This window comes from Symphalangus syndactylus, chromosome 6 (genome assembly GCF_028878055.3).
Source record: "Symphalangus syndactylus isolate Jambi chromosome 6, NHGRI_mSymSyn1-v2.1_pri, whole genome shotgun sequence".
Lineage (NCBI taxonomy): Eukaryota > Metazoa > Chordata > Mammalia > Primates > Hylobatidae > Symphalangus > Symphalangus syndactylus.
The window spans coordinates 81,607,703-81,630,656 of NC_072428.2; the positions used below are offsets into that span (position 1 = coordinate 81,607,703).

A 22,954-nucleotide genomic window follows, 5' to 3' on the forward strand; every position below is an offset into this window, starting at 1 on the left:
TTGAAACTGGGAGGAGACTTTAATGAAGAATCTACTCATAGGATTCTGGGCAGAGTTTAAGGAAACCAACAAAGGATGGTGCAGTATTCCTGGGCTTGCCTTATTGGAGAGACTTTACTACCCTACACCCTGAGGGCACAAAGGGAGGGAGCTGTCACTAGAACCCAGAGAAGGTAGCTGTATATTAAGAGCCACTTAACAGGAGCCCTCAGAAGGTAAGGACAGTGTGCAGCAACCCAAGGGGGAGGAAGCAACAAGAATAAATACCCCAACATTACTTTTCTCCCTCCCTCTGATCACTTGCCAAAACATACCAGGGACCAAACCAAACAGGAAAACAGGGGACAAAGTAAGCATGGTGATGAAGTCCACATGGGTCAGCCTCCCAGGACAGAATGGAGTAGGGTAAAGATCGGATGGGGGAGTGCAAACAGGCCCTCTCTCCACTCCTTGATTTATAGACCTTCAAAATAGACATGGTCACATAGCTGATCCAGCCCCACTAACCTAGGCCAAGGGGGAAAGATGAAAATATTTCATTTTGGGATTGGACTCACATAAGCTTTTAGGATTCAAATGGCCTTATTCCACCAGTCTGGCCATTACTTTGCCAAATTGGAATTTTGTGTTAAAATTACAAGAGATTGAGAGCAAAAGAAATGACTCTTACTGTATATATGCAGTGACACATGCAACCTTCATGTCAAATATGATTCTCGGGGTTGTTTGAGGGTCAGGATGCCCAGGCTAAAGCCCTGGTTCTGAAACATTACCAGCTAGGTGATTCCACACAGTTTCCTCCACCTCCTGTAAAGCTACCTTGCTGCTTCTAACTCTGACATACTGTGATTCTATTTTCATTTTTTCCCCAGTTACTACTCTGACAGATTTAGGGCCTCTTCAATTTCACAGAAAAGAACCACATATTTTAAAATTGAGCTCAAGAGGGATTATTAAAGGGTGTATGAATAGTTTATCTTTGAAAAGAGAAAGCAAATAAGCTGCAAAGCAAAATTTAAAAAGTATCTTTAAGTTTGTAACAGAAAGGAAAACATCTTCTCCCCTGAGAAATTATTTTCTCTACCATTTATTAAATATTTTACTGCATTTTCTGGGCATTCAAAGACGAACCAGATGTGAATTCAGCTCTTACAGAACCTCCAGACTGGGAGGGAAGAGGAAACAGACATAGGAGAAATGACGAAGTTGCAAAGGTTGCAGTTATTTGAGACGACTTTTGAGGATTGTTAGGATTTTATTTTTTTCCTTTTATTAAATTAAATTTTATTTTTAAAATTTGCATATAATAATTGTACATATTTATTGAGTACATAATGATGTTTCCATACATATACTGTATAGTGATCAGATCAGGGTAATTAGTATACCTATCATCTCAAATATTCATCATTTCTTTATATTGGGAACATTCAATTTCCTCTTGCTAGCTATTTGAAACTAGAATCATCTTACAGTAGTATAGAATACTCTAACTTATTCCTCATATCTAGCTGTAATTGTATTTTTTAACAAATCTCTCCCTATGACCTCTTCCCTCATGCTTCCTGGCCCCTAGTATCCTCTGTTCTACTTTTTCCTTCTATAATATCAACTTCTTGTAGTTTCTGCATACGGAGGAGAACATGCAGTGTTTAGGTTTCTGTTTCTGGCTTATTTCTCTTAACATATCCTCCAGTTTTATCCATGTTGCCATGAATGACAGGATTTCATTCTTTTTCATTAGTGAATACTATTCTATTATGTATATATACCACATTTTCTTTATCCATTCATTAGTTGATAGACACAGGTTGATTTCATATCTCAGCTGTTGTGAATAGTGCTATAATAAACATGAAGACACAGATGTTTCTTTGATATATTGATTTCCTTTCCTTTGGATAAATGACAAGTATGGGATTGCTAGAGGATATGGTAGTTCTATTTTTAGTTTTGTTGTCGTTGTTGTTGTTGTTTTGAGACAGAGTCTTGCTTTGTCACCCAGGCTGGAGTGCAGTGGCGCAATCTCGGCTCACTGCAACCTCTGCCTCCCGGGCTCAAGCGATTTTCTTGCCTCAGCCTCCTGAGTAGCTGGGATTACAGGAATGCGCCACCATGCCCGGCTAACTTTGTACTTTTAGTAGAGACAAGGTTTCACCATGTTGGCCAGGCTAGTCTCAAACTCCTGACCTCAAGTAATTTGCCTGCCTCAGCCTCCCAAAGTGCTCGGATTACAGGCGTGAGCCACCGCGCCTGGCCTCTTATGTTATTTTTAAACGAAAAATGTTAAAACATCCATGAAAGGGAGCAGTAAGATTTAAGTTTGAAAAGTATGTTTGGGTCAGATATAAATGAGTGGATAGATGAATCACACCTGGGGGTAAAAATACTGAGTTGAAATAGCACCAAAAGGGATTTAGGTACTTATGGAAATGGCTGTTCATCATAAAGGATTTTAGCCGTTGAAGTGGATTATCAACAAATGTAATGGAAAGTCTTAAATGTAGGATTCTAAGAACAGGACAGATATAGCTCAATGATGATATAAAAACCGTCATGATGGAGCAGGGATGAACAAGAGGGAAGAAGGAGGACTGGTTGAAATCGAAGACTTCTTGAGGCCACATTCTGGACTTAGAATATGGTGTTGAAAAAACAAGAGAGACTCTGAAGTCAGGTGGTGTGGACTTGGATGTTTGTTTTAGTTTTAGTTTCCCCAAATTCAAAATGGGGTTGAAATACGGCTCTTGTGGCTATTCAATACCATAACTTATTGAAAACAATTATCACAAGATTGATATTGTAACTAGACATTCAAAAAATGTTAGTATGCATCCTTGTTTTTTTACAATGTTTGAATACCATAATAAAGCAATTGCTTCTTTTAAAAATTTCACTTTTCTGAGCCCCAAATCCATGTACTTCTCTTTTCTGCCTTCTTTTAGTTAGCTGTTGACACCTAAAGAGCACTGGTTTCATTTAAAAGTTAAATCCGTCACCATCATGCAATATACGAAAGTAGACCTTTTGCAAATACACTAACATCCATGTCCTTAGATTTTGAAGGCCTATTTCACTTAATAATAGCATTTTAGGTATAAGTGAGAACTATCCTCTAATCATGTGGATTTTTATTCTTATGCCAAATGCCCATGAAGTTTAAGCATTCTTCAAGTACTGGGCTTCCCTGTATTTTGTTATTAAGAGAAAGGGGTGGTGGGACCTGGACTGTGGTTTCCCACTTATGTGATATTCCTCAACGTATGGAATCCTTTCTCTTCTTCTTGTTCATTTGAAACACAAGAAATAGTTTCATCATATGGTGTGTTGATCTGAAGAGTCCCAGAAAGGGTGAGAGTTCCCTGTGGAATTGTAACCAGGAACGGAATTTAGTGGGTGCGCAGTCATAGTCCCAGAGGGTTCTAGTGTTCTAAAAGAAACAAAGTGAGAGGAGCAACTCTGGTATTAAATAATTAAATACAAGAAAAAAGCCAAAGGAGGAAAATACTTTAGGAATGAGTGGCTGAGACTACACCAAGCCACATATGAATTAGGAGTAGAACTGAGATGAATTGTAGCATTTCTAAATTTTATGTCAGGTTATTAGAATTTAGAGCTGAGAACATGAGACTTGGATAGGTAAAGTCATTTTCCCAAAGTAACCTAACTATTTAATGTAGGATCTCAAGCTAGAATCCAGACTTCTATAGCCCAGTTCAGATCACCATCTCTGCACCTAAGTATATTTGGGAGTTTGGAGATATTGTTAAAAAAAAATAAAAAGCTGTATTTAGGCAGAATGAGGTGGAGCCATCTTTTCTTCTCTTCTGATCAGTCTAGGCAGTTTTCCTGGCTTAGTTTTAAGATTATGACTGTTTCAGTGTCACTTATATATACATATATATGTATATATATAGGTATATGTGTATATATATATTGTATTCCTGGGCAATATTTTTCTTGCATTTTTCATCAAAGTGTGTTGTAAAATCACTTCTGACGATTCTGTTCCTGGTCAGAATGCCCAAAAACTGCACTAACTCCAAATTTCCAGCATGGCCAAGAGACCTGGATGTGGCCATTTTTAAAGTGTTTTATCCACTGGGCCCACGCAGTGCCATCTGCCTCAGCAACTCCATGTCCCTGTATTCCTAGAGGCACAACTGCAAAGCCAACAGTTTACCCCAAGGCTATAACAGGCTTCCTGTACCCTCACTTCTCCAGATGGACTTATCCAAGGCTATCTAATTAGCTCCTCTATATCCTACTCAGGTCTTTATTTTCTCCACAATACCAGAGAACAGAAAAAGATTGTATTTGTACATGTTCTAGTAGGAAAGGTGTGCTGTAGCACCATCTAATATCACAAAACTTGGACTCTATCCTGGGCCAGGATCATAGGCCATGTATTAGGAGGTTAAAAACTTGATAAGATATTGCTTCTTCTCTCAAGGGAATTACAATATCATAAGCAGAATGAGAAATGTCACATGAAAAGGCAAAATGCTATAGGGCTGGAATGAAGTGATAAAAATGTAGAAATCACATCAGGTTCAAAGGATTTCAAATGATTTTGTTCAGAATGTAGCACTGAGATGGCCTTTGAAGGGTGGATAGGATTTTATAGACTCAATGGCCAGAGGAATGGAGGAGGGATGTTCCAGACAGAGGGAGAAGCAAAGCCAAGAATCAGCAGCAGTTAACTTTGGGCCATGGTCAAGAAACGCTGAATAGTTTAGCTGGACCAAAATTTTGGGTAACAATGGGAAAGGAATGGAAGATAGGAAAAGATGGTTAGAATCGTATTGAAGGAGTTGAACCTTGAAGGTTTTTGATGAGAATAGTTCTTGAAAAAGAGATTCAAACATTTTAAGTGACTCTGAGGATGAGGATAACACAATGTGTTCATTCAGGTGCCTGGGAGGGTGGCCATAATGAATGATCTGAGCTAGACCTGTGGGAAAGCACTTGTTCACACTCAGGGAGTGCTGGAGCTAGAGTCTAGGGAGGTAGCCTCTATGGAAATGCTGAGGGAGACTTGGTTGTTTTGGAATGTTTGGCCTTACCTGGTCTTGTTGTTAATTTCTTTTCCCTTCTCCTTCTTGGTTTACTTCGATGGCTTAGTGAACGTGGTACAAGATGTATTCTCAAGGAACAAATCGTACACCACTCCCAAAAGCTGTATCCTGTACAATTTGAATGTCGTGAGTACTTAGAAGCTCTTTTCTTGATAAAAGCCCTTAGCTGAATTTTGAGTGTGCGCTTTTGAATTTAACCAAAGAAGAGGAAGACTGCAAGAGCAAAGTTACCTGCATGACAGGATGCACTTTGTTAAAACTGTTTGAATCAGTGTGATTTAGTTGTATTTATGTGGATACTAAATAAGGTACTCCATATTACTACATTTTAGGAAAGAAAGTCACACAACACACCAGTAATCTGAGAGCTTTCTGGCATTTTCTTCCCTAAAATGAAGTAGGACAATAAAACTGTGTTTGAAAGGGACTTAACTTAGACTTTAGGAAAGTTGAGAACATTGATGGCCATAGAAAGACTGGGCAAAATAATCAAGCTGATCCTAGATGTAAACTATGCAAACACAAGGGAAGAATTGTATATGCTTGTAAAGAAATGACCCAGGAAACAGCGTTGCACAGTGTTGCACTTTGTGTCCTACCACTTTACAAAATGTAAGTTTTTGGTGTTTTTAAAGTTGTGTCATGTGCCAGTTCCTCTTTTCTAAATTGCTCTGGGACATAGTAGGGACTCAATTGATATTTTTTTGAGGGGATGAGTGGAATCCTCATGCATCTAATACTTTTTAAAAGATCAGAAGCTTTAGGTGGAAATGTAAGCAAAATAAATAGATCAGAAAAGTTACATAAGTATGTTATAAGGGACTGGGTAAAATGTCAGCACTTGGGAAGTTTCAGCAGCTGTTGGGAAATGCAGCCAGAACAGCCATATTGGGTTCCCAGGAGAAGAAGAAAGGCCACTCCCTTGCCACAGCACTAAGCACCTGTTTTAGTAATCAGTGTCGGCCTGGGGCTTTGCAGCTAACTTTTAGCCCTGAAAGCAAGCACCCATTGGTTTGTGAGGCCTTAGGTGGTTTGGCCAGACCCAGGAGTAAAGCATCTCATTTATTTTAGTCAATGTTTGCCTATTCCAAAGGGCACTTGGCCATAGATATCTGTACTTTTTGCTGTATTCTCTCTTTGTGAGCTGTAGCTCATCATCCTCTGGGAACCTCTATACCTGGTATAGAGTTTTAGTGTATGTACACTGGATGCAGACACATTATTGTATTTAATCCACATTACACCCCTGTCTTCCTTTACAGCTAAAGGATCAGAGAGGTTACGTGACTTGGCCAAGGTCACACAGCTAGGAGGTGACATAGCTGAAATTCTAACCCAGGATTCTTGGCTTAAGCACAGTATTTTTGTCTGTTGCATGGTGACAGATGCAGGCTTCATTCTACCTTCACTGCCAGGGCAGCAGGGCCTTTCCTGCTTCTGTACTTTGGCGTCAGATTGACTGACTGGGGATCAAATTCCAGCTCCACTACTTCTTGCTACGTGACCTGAGGCAACTTGCTTAATTTTTCCCAACCTCTATTTCCTTCTCTGTTGATTAGGCTCATGATTCCTTTTCACAGGATTTTCCTTCCCTTACATAAAGCTGAAGGCTGCCTGTGTTGGAAAAAGACTGAGTTAAGATATTATGTGCAAGTTTGTACAAGGCAGCCTCTTCTCAATTGTGGCAGCACTGTGCTTGCTCTAAGCCCTGGATTTGAGAGAGAGAGAAGCAAAGCTCTTCGATGGAGAAGTTAAAGCTCCAGTTGGTTAATTTCCAGCAGTAAAGCCAAGTCTCACTGAGCCCCTTTCCTGTCTAGGAAAAGGCGATCCTAACACCTTTCCTAGAGGTGCTTTGGGTATTCACTGAGATTGTGCATATAAAAGCCCTCTGTGGATTTCAAATAATCATATAGATGTTCATTCTTATTATCAGAATAATCTCATTTCCAAATCAGGCCTCTCAGCTTAGACTTTTCTAAGTCCACATGAGGTCTCCATTTTCTCCTCTACTGGGAGCAGTAGATTACCAAAGAAAGAAAAGGTAGAGATATGAACGTGCTTCTCATTCACTACTCCCTACCTCTTTCTTGCAATCGTGTATTCTGGGACTTTCTTCATGGTGGGACCTTTCACACAACCCTCCTCTTCAAGCTGGGCAAGCCTGTTCTTGTCTCTCTTATACTTCAGGAGGAAGTACTGGAGAAGATGTAAGTTTTTAAGCCTTCATTTGGGGGGGATGTGGAAAGAAGGCAAAGGAGAGATGGGCAGGGCGGTTTGATTTCATACTATTCCCAGCCCTTAGTGAAGTACTTGGCACCCTAAGAGGTACTTTGTAAATACCTGTTGAATGAATGATTGTGGAAAGTTGGTGGCAGGAAGAAGGGCTAGATATAGAGAGCTGTTGGAAAAGCATGAAGTGTGGCCAAAGAATTTTGCTATTCTCCCTGTTGCTTTCAGACAGGTTAACATCAGACTGCTCTGGAAGCTGTAATTGATGAGGCCAGATTCACAGGGCCACAAACAAAACTCCCTGTTGTTTTCATTTCTTTGTCTTGCAGACAAACGCATCAGCTATTTGAAAAAGCAAGCCCAGAAAACAACTGACAAACCAAACAAATCTGGGAGGCTCAGCATATACATTTTTCTCTTCTAGAAGCTCCGAAGTGCTGATATACCATTTACATTTAAATCTGGCGACATTCAAATGAAGAAAGCCAACGTAAGTGAGTTATGTTGGATGCCTCCTCTTCCACAACTCCTCCCCTTGAGTCATGACATTGGCAATTTCGAATAGGAAGCAATCCCAATGAAAGGTTGCGAACACACTTTCGAGGTCTTTCTCCTTGTGGGCCCCGCATACTTGCAACTGCGTTCTTTCTCCTGAACCAGGCTTCAGCCAATAAAGCTGTTCATAATCAATATATTTTATTTTATGTATTTGGGGATTTAGATCCTGCCAACTTCCAAAAGGACTTAAGAGCCCTTTAACATTTCAAAATAAAATGAGGAAATAAGGGATAAAAATAGAACCTTATAAAATGAGTAAGGGAATAGATGTTACAAGGCATCTGAGTTGACCTAATTCTTGCAGCTATAGCCAGTAAACTAAATCCTGGCTTTATTTGTGGTTAGACCAAAAGGGAGCACACTGTGCTTACATAGCTCTCAGTGATGTGTCGATATGGAAGAAGAAAAGTACCATTTGAAATGATTTGTAGAACTAAACCATTTTTTAGAGCTATAGCTTAAAAAGACACTACAGTTATTCTGTCAACAACCTCAAGAGAAGTCTGTGCATATAACACTTACTGCGAGCAACCCCTCGGGCCTGCAGCCATACTGGCCTTTCACTTAGTCACTTTGCTACACTGTTCCCTCTGCCTGGAATGGTCCTCTCAGGAGTCCACTCACCTTCATCCAGTTAACCTTGCTCCTCCTTTCAGCTTCTGTTCCATCAAAAGAGCCGTCATCTCCCACTCAGATTGGGACAGGCCCCCTTGTTATAGGGTTTCAGAGCACCTTGTACTCTAAATAATGACACCAGTGAGTGAGTATGGTAAACTATGGTAGGGATGGATTGAAAGGAAAAGACATGGTCCTGCTCTCAAGGTACTTATAATTTCTATAAAAATTAGTATAAATAACACTCACTCATTTGTTTGGTACCAAGCATGTGCCCATACAAAGAAGGTAAAGAAAGACAGTTTATTATAGTAGAAAAAGTCCTGACTTTGGAGTCGTACAGCTTACTGCTTATCAACTACTTAAGCTCAGGGAATTTACCTGAACACTCAGAGAATCAGTTTTCTCATTTGTAAAATGGAAATCTTATGCTTTGCAGGATTATTGCATGGAAAATAAATAAATATTATAATCTAGCACATAGGCAGTACCCACTAAATTGCTTAACACACGATTTCCATTCATGAAAAGCCACATCCTAATGAAGGATGGAATAAACAAATAATTACAACATGAGATTTTGATATTGCACAAAATTGACATTGAGCAAAGGAGCAGAAGTGCAGAGAAGAGCAAGGAGCTAACTCCCTCTTCCCGAGCAATTAGGGAAGTCTCCCCAAAGGAGGCTACTTCAGAGTTAGGTCTGGAAGGATGAGTAAGCTTTTGTTGGATGGAGAAGAGAAACGTTTTTCAAGTACAGAAACATGAAACAGCATGTGCTGCTTGTCGTAGGAAAGCTGAGAAAGTCAGCACCATCAGAGGGTAGGCTGTCTGTGATCAGGTGAGGACAGGGCACATCATGGGAGATGAGGCCAGAGGGCACAATCAGTTACAGATTGATCATAGAGATGTACTTAAGATGAAGTCCTAATAAAACAGATCCTCTTCATTTTATTCCTGAATGTTCTATTTTTAGTGACCAGATTCCATGCTTTTCGCTGGCAAAGAACTGTTTTTTTTCCATTTCCCTGAGAAATTTCACTTTATTCGTTCGTTGAACATGTATTTCTGTATGTTCTTAGAATTCAACACTAGCCCAAAGTTTCTGAGAATTCTCTGTTAGCCGCTTAGACAACTTGGTATAATTCTCTGTCACATCTGTCATGCTTTCCTGCCTTTCCGAGCCTGCATTGTCCAGGCTCCCATGCCTCCCATGGGGGGCGCAGACGCATCTCAATTGGCCTCTTTGTGCAGAGCGGAAGGCAGGTGTGAGCTGTGATTGACGGCTGGCATACATGGCCACAGAGAAACTGGCTCTGGGCATTTTCTTTTCTCCTCAAGGTCCAATCCCTTCCTTATACCCAGACTTCCTTGTGAGAGAATTTCTTTGAGTTGTTACCCTCGGAATTTTTTATTAAGTTGTTGAGTTGTCAAATATAAACACATTTGAAAAAATAGGAATTTGATTCAGATCCTGAGGAGAGAAATGATGACTGAAGGTTCGAATAACTTTTTTTCTTTTTATTTCCATATTAAGTTATGCATCACAAACTATGGTACAGGGTAGTAGTTGTGATGCCAGATGTGTATCCTAACGACTAGGGGAGCTTTTAAAAAAAACACCCCCTGGGCCTGATCCCCACCCCCAACCAGAGATGTATCTTCAGAGGGTGTCTGGGGAGGGAGACCTGGGGAATCTATGCTAAAAATTACTACTTTGCAGGCAATCTTGATATGTAGCCATAGGGGAGAACGTACTGGGGGAAGAGGATGCTATGATAAATAGTCTTAGTTCCTGTCCCACCACTCCACCATATCCATCTGTCCTGTCCTGTCATTCAACAGATTCTGTTGAACATAGACTATGTGCCCACATGCTCTTAAGCATGTAGGACAGATCCAGTCGCAGTCCTCATAAATCTTACATTCTAATTGGGGAGATAAACAATAAATAAGACAGATAAGCAAAACATGTTAGCTGCTGCTACTTGCCAAGGAGAAAAAAATACAGCGGATAATGTATTTACTTCCTTACCTCCCACTCTCAATTTATCCAATCTGGCTTTTATTCCCAGCTTTGCAGATTGTTCATTTGTATGGGCCCAACTCTATCCAACTTGCCAAATCTAGCGGGCACATTTTAGTCTTTGTCTTGCTTGGCCCCTCTGTGGTATTCAGTATGACGCATTACTCACTCCTTAGGTAAATATTGAGACAAGTACTGTGTCTTTACAAGTTAAAAAATAACTTATTTTAAAATTTTTCACAACTATACCTAAGATAGGTAGTATTATTTTTGTCATTTTATAAGGGGGAAACTGAGGCACACAGAAGTGAAATAACTTGCTCAAGTTCACACAGCTAGCAAGTGGAAGAGTGGACATTCTTCTCTTTGCCAACTCTCCCTTTCCACACCAAGCTTCCCTGTTAACACCCCACGCTTCTTTTACTCCTTCTCTTATCATTCACTTTCCAACAGATCCCAGGCTCATCTTCCTCTGCTAGCCCCTTACATGCAGACATTCTATGCTCAGTCTCTCCTTCCACACTCACTCTCAACCATCTCTTTAATGCCCCCATGTTTCTCTATTGCCCATATCCCTGTGACCCCAAATTCACACTGTGGGGCTGGGCATCTCTTCTGACTTTCCAACAACCTAACTGGTGCATGCATTTGGATATCAGGTAGACACCTTTCTTTGTGCATTTAATAGGGGAGTGCCTAATATGTGCCAGGTGCTACATGGTTATTGCAGATATTATAGTGAACAGGGCAGATGGGGTCTCTGGCTCATAGAAGTTACTCTCTAGCAGGAAAGACAGTCCAAATGCAAAGACATCTCCAAATGAGCTTAAATACTGTCTTCCCTCTCCCCTGAATACTTACTCAACTTCCTGTTTTCTCAATTTCAGTTAATACCACAACCTCGGAGTTGCCGTTAATTCCTTCTTCTTCCTCCAGGCCTAAATCCAAGTGTATCTCCTACATACCTCTTGACTCTGTTCCCTTCTTGCCATCACCACAGCCTTGGGTTCATTTCTAATGAAAACACTTAGAAAACACGGTCAGCTTTCTGTCTCGCTTCCCTGTCTCCAGTTCTACATGCCTCTAATCCATTTGCGACACCATTTTTTTCTAAACTCGATTGTGCCCTCCCCTCTTTATATCCTCCAGTGGGGCATCTATCTGGCGACACCCCACCTCTTGTGATAATGGATCTTCTTTTCGTTAGAGCCCAAATCATGTGGTTGGCCCAGCTCCAACTGCCTTCTTATGCACCCCATGCACCTGGCCACAGTGATGAGTTTCAGAATGGGCAAGAAGAGGCCAAGAAGAACTGTCATGTATAAGTATTGGGAAGGAAATGGTCTCACTCTTGCTCTGAAATATGAATTGTTTCTTTTTCTCTGCATTGGGAGAATCTCTCCAAATATGAAGGCAGTGCATGAAAAGAAGCAGACCCAGTCAAGACAGAGCCTTAGGAAATTGTTTGAGCTCCTGGATGATTCAGTTGTGCATGAAGTGGGCTTTACTCGTGGACTTTACCAATCACAGGGGTCAATATATTTTCCATGTTAGAATCCAGTGCTGGCACTTAATGGCTATGTAACTTTGGATAAATTATTTAACCTTTCTGAATACCAATATCCCCATCTCGAAAATGGGCATAATAATAACACCCTCACAGGATTGTAATGAGTTCCGAATGAGTTAATGCGTACAGAAAGCTTAGAACATTGCTAAGTGTTAACCATTATTATTATTACCATTACTTAGCTGAGTTTGGTCTTGGGTTTCTTTAGCTTGTAATTGAAAGAGTCCCAACAAATACCAAGTCCCAACTTTGTATCCAGCTTACAGGGCTGATTTCTAGCCTACTCTCCAATGGCTCCATTACAGTCCTTATGCCTCTGTCTTGCTTGTATTAAATTTCCAAAACTCTCCAAACATTTATGCTGTTTCAGACCTTTTTCTAGGTATACAATGTTCTTTCTGCTCAGAATGTTCATCCGCATTCACCTAGCAAAGTCAGGTAACGATGCTAAGCAGCAAGAAGAAGCAACAAACTCAGGATGCCAGCAGTTTGGGGTCTGATTTTGCCATTGATTATCTGCTGTCTCTGGGCAAGTCTCAACAATTTGGGTCCCCTGCATTTTAAAAATGATTTTTTCTTGATTCTCAAATGTACTTCTCTGTGAACAGAGTTCTATAGATTCATTGACAGTCAAGGATTCCTTACTCAGCTCAAGTTTCAGGTGAGGAAAAAATAATAAGGGTAGTGTATTAGGCCATTCTTGCTATAAATAAATACCTTAGGCTGGGTAATTTATAAAGAAAAGAGGTTTAATTGACTCATGATTCTGCAGACTGTATAGAGAGCATGGCGCCAGGCATCTGCTTGGCTTCTGAGGAGGTCTCAGGAAGCTTACAATCATAATGAAAGGCAAAGGCTGAGCCAATGTATTATATGGTGAAAGTGGGAGCAAAAAACAGAGAGTGGGAGGTGCGATGCTTTTAAACAACCAGATCTCCCTCGAACTCACCCATCACCAAGGGAATAGCACTAAGCAGTTAGTAAGGGATCTGCCACCATGATCCAAACACTTTCCACCAGGCCCCACCTCCAACACTGGGGATTCCATTTCAACATGAGATTTGGTGGGGACACAGGTCCAAACCATATCAGTTAATTAACTCTCCCTAACTCCCATTGCTGGAATGGAGAAGACAGACTTAAATCACAGCAGGAACAGTTGGCTCCCTAGAGACAAACTTCTGAACAGATAGGTGGTCAGCCCAAGAAACAGGGCATTAAGAAGGATGTGCTTCCTTTCTTAGATCTCAAGAAGGGACAAGTGAAATTTCTTCCTAGTCACATTCCCTGGTCCCCACCCCTGCCTTTCTAAAAACTCAAGAGTTCTACAATCTGACAGCAGCCAAATTAACTTCTATATCTTTAAAAGCAAGAATAGTTTTCCATTGTCTCTAACGCCTGGCTAGGTTTCTAGAATATTTGGGAATAGCAGTAAAATCAAAATGTTTCTTCTGTATTTCAGTGGGAAGATACTGTCTCTGGGTCTGCATCCCTGAAGCTTTGTTTTACTGTTGGAGATGGACAAATGTAAATAATTTAAAGCATCGCCCCAGTAGTATTTTCCTCATTTAAATTTTATTTCTATGTAAATTTACCTCAGGCCTGGAAAGGTTTGTTTCTGGCCTAGGATAAATGGCTGTTTTATTGCCAGAGTCCAGGCTGGCCAATTTCCCCAGACACTGGCTGGCTCCTGGGTGGTAGAGTTTGGCTGAAAGACATCAACGCAAACATGGTCTCTTTTTCCTTTGCCTGAACTACTATTCAAATGAAGATTATTAAAGGGATCTAAATGTGAAAATGTTATATACCAGCAACAGACACAACCCCCAAATGTGTGCACATGGCCTAAATTAGACCACCTAAGTAGGCGGTATGCAGCCTAGAAATTATAAGAAAGGAATTGGATAATGAGAGGCAGCAGTCCGTGAAGCCAGCCCACCGGCAGGGCAAGTGCAGCATCCCTAGAAGGGTTTCCTAGAGGGAGAAATGGAAGCATGTGGCACAGGAGTGGGAAGTCGCCCTGTTGTTTCTTTCCCTTCTTTCCCATCAGATTCATTTCCTCTCAACTCCTCTGTAAAAACAATAGTACCTGACTCACAAGCCCAGGTACCCTTAGCTTCTGAGGTCACGTTTTCTTTGAAAACATTATCTTATTAATACTTTTAATAGAGAAGCACTACGTAAACATTCTACCCAATAAAATAATCAAAAATACATCATAGAATTTAATGATTTCCGTCCCCGCCATCTCCTTCATTTTCCGCCCCCTAAGGTTACACCTTCCACACTTTTTTGTTTATGAAAATGTGCATATACATATATGAGGAGGAGGATGATTGCTACTTGTTTTTATAAAAATAGAACCATATTTATTTTTCCATAGCCTGCTTTTCTTAACAAGACATCATGGAATTCTCTCTGGGTTAATAGATATTGGTCATTTTGTTTTTCAATAGCTGCATAATATTTCCTATTAAAGATATACCATAATTTGAACTATTTCTCTATCAATATACATCCAAAAATAAACAAAAATAGCAATAAGCATTCTTAACATAAATATTTATGGGCTGGCAATTTTATTTTTACAGGATGAATTTTCAGAATTGGATTATTGGGTTTGCATATTTTTTAATTTAGTAGACATTTCTAGTTTATTTTTCCAAAAGGTTGTAGCAATTCAAGCCTTTCCAGAATACAGGGCAGTGAAAATCTCCTCCAGGTTCACCAATTCTGGGTTTTCTTCTTCTCTTTTTTTTTTTTTTTTTTTTTTTTGCCCATGTGATAGGCAAAAATGATGTCTTTAAACTTACTTTATGCTTTCTTGATTACAAATGAGGTTGCTCATCTTTTCATGGACTTTTTTGTTTCTTCTGCTGTGAATTCTCTTATCCTTTGCCTATTTTTGTACTGGGTTGAAGTTGTCTTTTCTTACAAATTAAAAGAGCTCTGTATATTAGGGAGATTAACCTTATATCTGTCATATCTGTGACAAAATTTTCCCCCAGGACATCGTCGGTATTTTGACTTTGTCCACTTAATCTTTTAACAATAACAAAATGTAATCAAATATCATATGTTGGTGTTTTCCTTCATGGCTTCTAGATCTCTTATCTTACATAGGAAAGTCTTCCTACTTCAACATTATGTAAGTATTATCCTAATTTTGTTCTAATGTATAATTTTTTCATTAACCCTTTAATTTATTTGGAATCTTTTTTTGTGTATGGTGAGAGTTAAGAATTCTTTATGTTTTCTCCTAGATAGCCAACTATGTCAGCAGCATTAATAAAATAAACACTCCTTTTCTCATTAACATGTTCCCTTTGTCGTATATTAAGTTTCCACATATACTTGGATTTATTTTCTGAACTCTTAATCCTACTTTACTAGTCTGAGCCAATGTCATTATATTTTTATTGTAATGGCTTTGGATATTGGATAAGGCAAATCTACCCTCATGATCCTTTGTTCTTTTTTTTTAAAAAACTAGTCTCAGATATTTATGTTCTCATTAGAAATTTAAACTTATTTTATGCAGCTGATAAAAATTGGGATTCTGTTTGATATTGCATTAATTTTGGAAGGATTGCTATGGTAAAGATAAATAATTTCTATTGAGAAAATGGTATATCTTTTTCATTTGCTCAGAATTTTTTTTCACATCTGTCAATAAGATTTCATAGTCTTCTTTATCATTGACCCTGTACCTTTCTTGCTAAATTGATTCGTGGATCGTTTCATTGGTATTGATATTGTGAATGGGTTGTTTATCAAGTTGACTTCTAATGCCTAACTTATAATGGCTTGAGCTCTCCCCCACATGGTGTCATGACTCCAACCCTTCTCAAAGTGTTGCAAAGTCACTCACAGAAACCCACCTTTGTGCTTCCTGCCTGGTCTGTTCTTGCATTTACTGAGAGGCATGTGCTCCGCAGCTCCGACTTTCTCTTGCTGCTCCCTGCAACTTGGGAAGCCTCGCTGTTGCCACGGCAGAGGCACCATCATAAGCATGATAACACCATTGCCAGACCTCTATATCCAGGGACTTCTAAAGCTGTACATTTTCAGGGGGCCCAAGTGGTTCTGGGTCCCATAAGAGGCAGGGAGAATGACCTTTTCCCTAATTCCATACCACATCTCATCCCCTAGTTCAAATGACTCTGCTTGTTCTCAGAACCTTCCAAAGTCGTGCTTGCACAGTTCCATCAGCTCTTGCTCCTGCTCCTCCTCAGAGCCTCTCCAAACCTTCCTGGCTGTGGATGCAGAAGCCAGAACAGCTTTTTCTTTCCTCTTAGCTCAAATCCATCCCCACCACCCCCAAATTAAAGTAACGTAGTTTCTCCAAAGTGTAACTTTCCCTGTCTCAAGAGTTAAAATCTGTGTTTTTGACTCCTGAAATCCTCAGGATCACTAAAGAGCTCCATTAGAGCAGAAAGTTATTTTTCTTATTTAGATAAAAACCAAAAACCTGATTGAGTTTTTCCAGATCAGAGAAAGAACTGTTTTGGAGGGTTAATCTCTACCTATTAACGACACTAAAAACAGCTGGAATCTTTAGGAATACAGGTTTTCTCCACCTCTATCTTCAGCAAGGTTTCAAAATTCACAGGTCCAAATTTTCCCAGGAGCTCGGATCCAGTGTACTGTGGGCTTCTGCTCCCTCCAGCAGTCTCTGCTGGAAGGAAGTTTCTCTCCAGCTATGACAGGGACTCCAGCAACTAGGTGGCAGAGGGAGGTCCATTTACTTCCATGTCTGTCTAGGAACCACTGAGCCTTTTTCATTACACATGATACTAATGCAATTTCTTGAGGCTCTCATATACATTATTGGATTCAGTCCTCATAACAACCCTATAAGATAGAACTAATTTTTCCCCATTTTACTGCTGAAGAAACTGAGGTTGAGAAAGGTGAAGTAAATTGTAGGGCTAACAGTGACAGTGATCTAATTAAAACCTAGCTTGTACTCCATAGTCTGAGCTCTTACCTGTGGTAATATATCTGGGGGGACAGGGAGGATCCTAGCACAAACAGTTCATCTGAGTGCCAGTCCAACGACTTCCCCCTGGAGTCTTGACCCAAAGGGCTTGAACAATTCCTTGTGGTAAAGCTCAGGGCCTTCCATTTCCCCTTTTTATCGGATGCATCAACTGACTTCTGAGTCTTTGTTATATGGTATTATTATCAGGTCCTTTGTTATGGAGTTTAATTGTTTCTGTGTTACAGTTTAATACATGGAAGCCCAGAGGTTTTACAAAATAAAGGAAGCAGGGTATTGAGGTGCAGATTATAAAATTTTTGTTAGGAATGAAAGTTTAGAGTTGGTAAACAATCAGCTATCTCAGTAAATTATCCTTGATCATTTCATTCGTTGTAGTTTGTAGTTTGACTTACATTTAATGTGTAAATGTTTTCTTGTCAATTTCTTTGGTTTATATATACAATTTACAAATTGATTTTGATTTCTAGTTTTATAAGAGCTATAAGCTTAAAAATTTATACCCAGTGTTAATTTTGTTCATATGTATGTAACACTATAATAAAAACAATCTACATCAACGTTGTAGAGTCCCTGAAAATATTTCCCTTTGTAAGGACATTATTTAGAGAAATACTGATATACAGCTTCCCACTGGATCCTCCCTACAGCTCTGTGAGGCATATTTTCTCATTTCAGTTTATAGACCAAGAAACGTGGGCTCAAGCAGGTATGTGGACAGCTCATTAGAACAGATGTAGACAGTGACAAGGCCAGAAAGAAATCAGGGTCTGAGTCAAAATCTAAGACTGTTTCCCAGAAACAACTTCTTTTTAGCAATGAGACACTATTTCACACTTTCAGCAGAAATGTTATTTATTATGTCTCTTCTTAGGGCAATGATGTTCAAACTTCAGGATTTAAAAAATAATTCCTCTGAAAAATCTAGTTTAGCAAGGCTGACAAAACAGGCAGCATCTAAATTAAATTTACTATAAAAGTTAAAAAAATGTGTAAGTTACTTGAGTGATATGGTGCCCTCATGTGCTTTGCAGACGAAACTTAGGAGATCACAAAGTTGGGGGAAGCAGACAGGAGGATGTGAAGGAGGAGGGCAGGACAGGGTGAGGCAAGAGTTAGAATGAGTCCAAGTATTGTCATCAGGGAAAGAGAGAGAAGGAGAAGGAGAGGAAGAGGAGGAGAAGGAGGGAGAGTGGACAGGGGAGGGGAGAGGGAGTGGGAGAAGGAGGAAGAAGAGGAAGAAAAAGAAGTAGAACAAGTAGCAGTAGTAGCTGGACTAGATCAAGTTGACAAGCCTGGAAGTATGAGAGCTAGTTTCATTATTTTAAAAAGTCCATCATAAGGATACATGGGGTAGTTAAAACATCAGGCTTCTTTGTTTTGGCTGTAATTATATTAATTCAGCGGGGGTATCACTGGTTGCTCATGCTAAGTAGAAATTCAGATGAAAAGGGCTGGGCACAGTGGCTCACGCCTGTAATTCCCAGCACTTTGGGAGGCCGAGGCGGGTGGATCACGAGGTCAGGAGATCGAGACCATCCTGGTTAACACAGTGAAACCCCGTTTCTACGAAAAATACAAAAAATTAGCCGGGCGTGGTGGCGGGTGCCTGTAGTCCCAGCTACTCAGGAGGCTGAGGCAGGAGAATGGCATGAACCTGGGAGGCGGAGCTTGCAGTGAGCCAAGATCGTGCCGCTGCACTCCAGCCTGGGTGACAGAGTGAGATTCTGTCTCAAAAAAAAAAAGAGAAATTCAGATGAAAAGTTCTAAATGATTTAGATTAATAAAGTTAGAAAAATAACTTTTTTAAGTTATTTGTTGAATAAATAAAATCTTCAAAAATACGTATTTGTTCAATCAGTAATTATTGCGCATCAGCTATGTGCTGCATGTACACAAAGATGAATAATATATTGTCCCTCCTCAAAGGCAAGTGTTGCATGCACACTGGGGTGGGGATTGATGGCGGACATATGCCAGCATTTATAATTCAATGTGAAAATGCAATGAAGGCATAATGTATAGAGGATTAGGGGACTGGGAAGATCTAAGGAAAGAGGTTCCTGACGTGGCCTTAGAGGTGAGAGTCAGAGAAGGCTTTCTCCAGGGGTTAGGAAATGAGCTAAATTATACAAACTATGTCAGCAGGGAGGAGAGGGAATTCTGGCCCAAGGGAACTATGCCAGCAAAGGCCTGGAGGTGAGAAACAGCATGGTGGTTGGCAGAGAATTATGTAAGCAGTTCAGTGTTGCATGTGCATAAACTGTAAAGCAAAAAGATTTAAGAAGTCAATAAGGGGCCAGATATTGGAAGTCACTTCTTGTATAGAGTGACCATAAAATGTATCATCCAAACTGGGATGCTTTTGAGAATTAAAAGAGGACACTTTATATCATAACCACACGTTCAAACATGTAAACCTGGACATATGGCCACCCTATTCATAGGTCATGTCAGACAGCTTAGACTTCGTCATTGAGTGACGGGGAATCATTGAGAACTTTTCAGCAAAAAAATGACATAATGAGATTTGAGTTTTAAAAGATTATTTTAAATAATAGATCCACGTATATTGGATTTAAAAAAAAGGCGTTAGATACAGGGAAAGCTCTATCTTCTCGATGCATTTATTCAAAAAATCTTGTTTGAGAGCTGCCATGTGTTGGCACTATACAGGGGCCTCTAACACGAACAAAACCAGAACTGATTCCTGCCTTCAAGAGTTTATAGTGTGATGGAAAAGACTGTGAACAACTAAATAACACACAAATAATTACAGAATTGCAAATGTGGCAATGCTATGGAGGAGTGGTAACTGGTGCTATAAGAACATACAATGGGGGATGAAGAGGTCAGAAATGACTGAAGACAGAAGGAACGAATCTTCTGGGAAGAAAAAGAAGGTATGCAAAGATCCTGTGATGAAAGGTATGCAAGGCCTGACAACACAGAAATAAATGAGTGTAATCTGTGGGCAGCAAAAATTTCTTTATATAGTAACAGATCAGATGCTGTGTGCTAATGTGGTCCTCCCCAAGAAGAAGAGTATAGTATGCAGTGAGCCTCACACTGAACCCCTCTGACCTAACGCGTTCCTCACTGACTGGCTAAATTAACATCACAACCTCTATGCCACCTAGGTGGAATTAGGAAGCAAGTGGGTAGCAATGTCTATCCTCCTGTGGGTTTATCTTGTATATACACTTCACACTGTTTTTTGCTGAGCCAGTAGTAAACTGATGTTTAACTACCATCAACAAAAAAAACCACAAGACTGATTCATCACCTATTTCAGTCTTCAAACCCAGATCTGCCTTTATTGAGCAGGCTGGCACAGGAGAGAGCACAGCCAGTTGGAGAGACTGGAAGGCCAGTGTGGCTGTGATGGGCAAAGCAGTGGGGTTTGAGAGGGAGTGTGAAGCAAGACCAGTCCAGATATACACACAGGGGCCACAGCATAGCTTTGCATGCTATGTTAAGCAATTGTGTTTGCATCTGAAGAACAATGGGAAGCCAATGGCAACCTTTTGGATCTTCAGTCAAAACGACTGCTCTAGAAAGAAGAGCTAAGTGATGGGTAAGAGTGGATGCTGCCATACCAGTAAAGAGGGTATTGCAGAGGTCCAAGCCAGAGATGATGGTAGCTCTGTTTAGGGTGATGAAATAGAGACATTTGGTACTCACCAAATATCCAGTTGTTCCTATGCATTTCCCAGTGTCCCTTGGAATTAAACTGGTTCATGTGAGTAGTTCTAGCCAGTGGCATAGGAGCAGTATTGATGTGTGTCACTTCTGGGTAGAGGCAATAAATGAGTGGGCTCTGTCTCTCTTCCCTTGCTGTAGTGACACTGGAGATCCTGACTCCCAGAGGGCAGAGCTCCAAGATGGAGGAGGGATGCTTGATGTGTATTGAGTGTGATGAAAGATAAATCAACTTTTGTTAAGACAGTGAGATTTGGGGCTTACTTGTTACCAAAGCATAGAATAGCCCTTTTTGGGTAATATAGGTTGTAGATGGTGGAGATAGACAGAAGTGGGTGGGTTTGACTGAGAGATCTTTTCGAAGCAATTCAACAGTCCTTGGATATAAATTTGAGATGGAGATGTGAGGAAAAGGGAGGTGTGAAGGACTCCTCAGTTTCTGGGTGCATGTTTAAGTGGATGGTGGCATCAGTCACTGAGATGGAGGACAATCAAATTTCTAAAGATAGAACAGATGGGCTCACATATCTCCAGAAGGAACATGGAAGAGTGAGAAGTGGGTTTTGACCCCAAGTAAAAAAAAATGGGTAGGTTTTCAGTAAATACTTATGATTAATATCCGCTGCTATCTAGCTGTGATTTTAGATAATTTGCTTCATTTAACTGGATCTCCATTGCTTAAATGAATACAAAGGGATAAGAACCTATGCCTATATCAGGGCTTATTTAATTCTGAAGCTCAAATTATGTTAACTCAGTAACATCTGGCCACAAAGCTAGGACTGTTTGTTGGTACTAGACAACCCCAAGAGTATGACTACTGATGCACAACCTATTGTCGTGAATTCTTAGAAGTAAATGACAAGGGGAGTTTTGTTGAATGAAGATAAAACAAGTTGTATTCTTAACCCAATATTTCTCCCAATTTGAGAACTGTATTAGTTATCAGTTGCTGCATAAAAAATTACTCCAAAATTTAGTAGCTTAAAACAACAAATATTTATTATTTCAGTTTCTATGGGATCGGAATCCAGCTGTGGCTTAGCTGGATGCCTCTGTCTCAAGGTGTCTCATGTGGTTGCTGTTAAGCTCTTGTCTGGGGCTATGATCTCAACTGGACAAGCATTTGCCTCAAAGTTTACTCACCTGGTTGTTGGCAGCCTCAGGAGATTTGCTTCCAAGTTCATGTACGTGGACCTTTCCATAGGGCTGCCTCAGCATGGTAGCTGGCTTTCCCCAGAGTGAGCAAAGAAAGTAGGAGCACTTAAGACAGAAGTTACAGCATCTGTATAAACCAATCTTGGAAGTCACTATTTTGCCATAATCTTATTTACTTCTTCTGTATTTTCTTTATTAGAAGTGAGTCAGTAAATCCAAGAGGAGGGGATCATACAAAAGCTTGAATATCAGAAAGTGATATTAAGAAGCTACCTACCACTCTGGTGACTTGGTTTATACAGGGGAAAGGATTTATGGATCTATTTGGCCAGAGAGAAGTGCTGTTGTTTTCCTTTCATCAACCACCTATAAGCCAACAAAATCACAGCATTTGCTGCCTCTGGGATGAACTATGTAAATTCTTGGCTCACTGACATTTTGTTTACTTTCTCTTGGGCTAAGCTCTCCAGAGACTGGATGAATAGAATTTCCCTATCAAAACACAGGGGTTCACAGGCCACAATTTACCATGTTTCTAGAGAGCTTTTTTTGATGTTGCCAGATCTGTGGTACCTTAAGTCTTATCCTGGGGCTTGGCCCCTCCAGGTTCTGTAGAATCCCAGGCTTTTGCTCCTGGTTAAAGAATGGGGTAGGTCAGAAGGCTTCCCTTTTAATTAACTAATTTTTGGGCTCACCCAGGGACAAAAGAGTCCCTTCTCTCCTCCCTCCCTCCCTCCCTCCTTCTCTTCCTTCCTTCCTTCCTTCCCTCCTTCCTTCCTTCCCTCCTTCCCTCCTTCTTTCCTTCTTCCTTTCTCTCTCCCTCTCTTTCTTTCTTTCTTTTTATTTTTTTTTTTTAAATTTGCTACAACCCATCTTTGGCTCTTTTTTGTGATATAATATAGTAAGTGATTATAAGCATTTGGATTCTAAAAAGTAATAACCCAGAGAAGAGTCTCAGTTCTGCTTCTTGGCTGTGTAATCTTAGCTTAAGCTTTCTGCAACATAGTTTTCTTCCT

General features: G+C 40.1%; 1 long non-coding RNA gene across 1 annotated transcript; it reads left to right on the plus strand.

The window, feature by feature from the left end:
- The first annotated feature begins 5,152 nt into the window (after positions 1–5,152).
- LOC129483999 (uncharacterized) lies at positions 5,153–19,982 on the plus strand. The gene is made up of 3 exons (XR_010121458.1): positions 5,153–5,204; positions 7,637–7,797; positions 19,858–19,982. It is a non-coding gene; the product is annotated as an uncharacterized lncRNA (long non-coding RNA).
- The last annotated feature ends 2,972 nt before the right edge of the window (positions 19,983–22,954 follow it).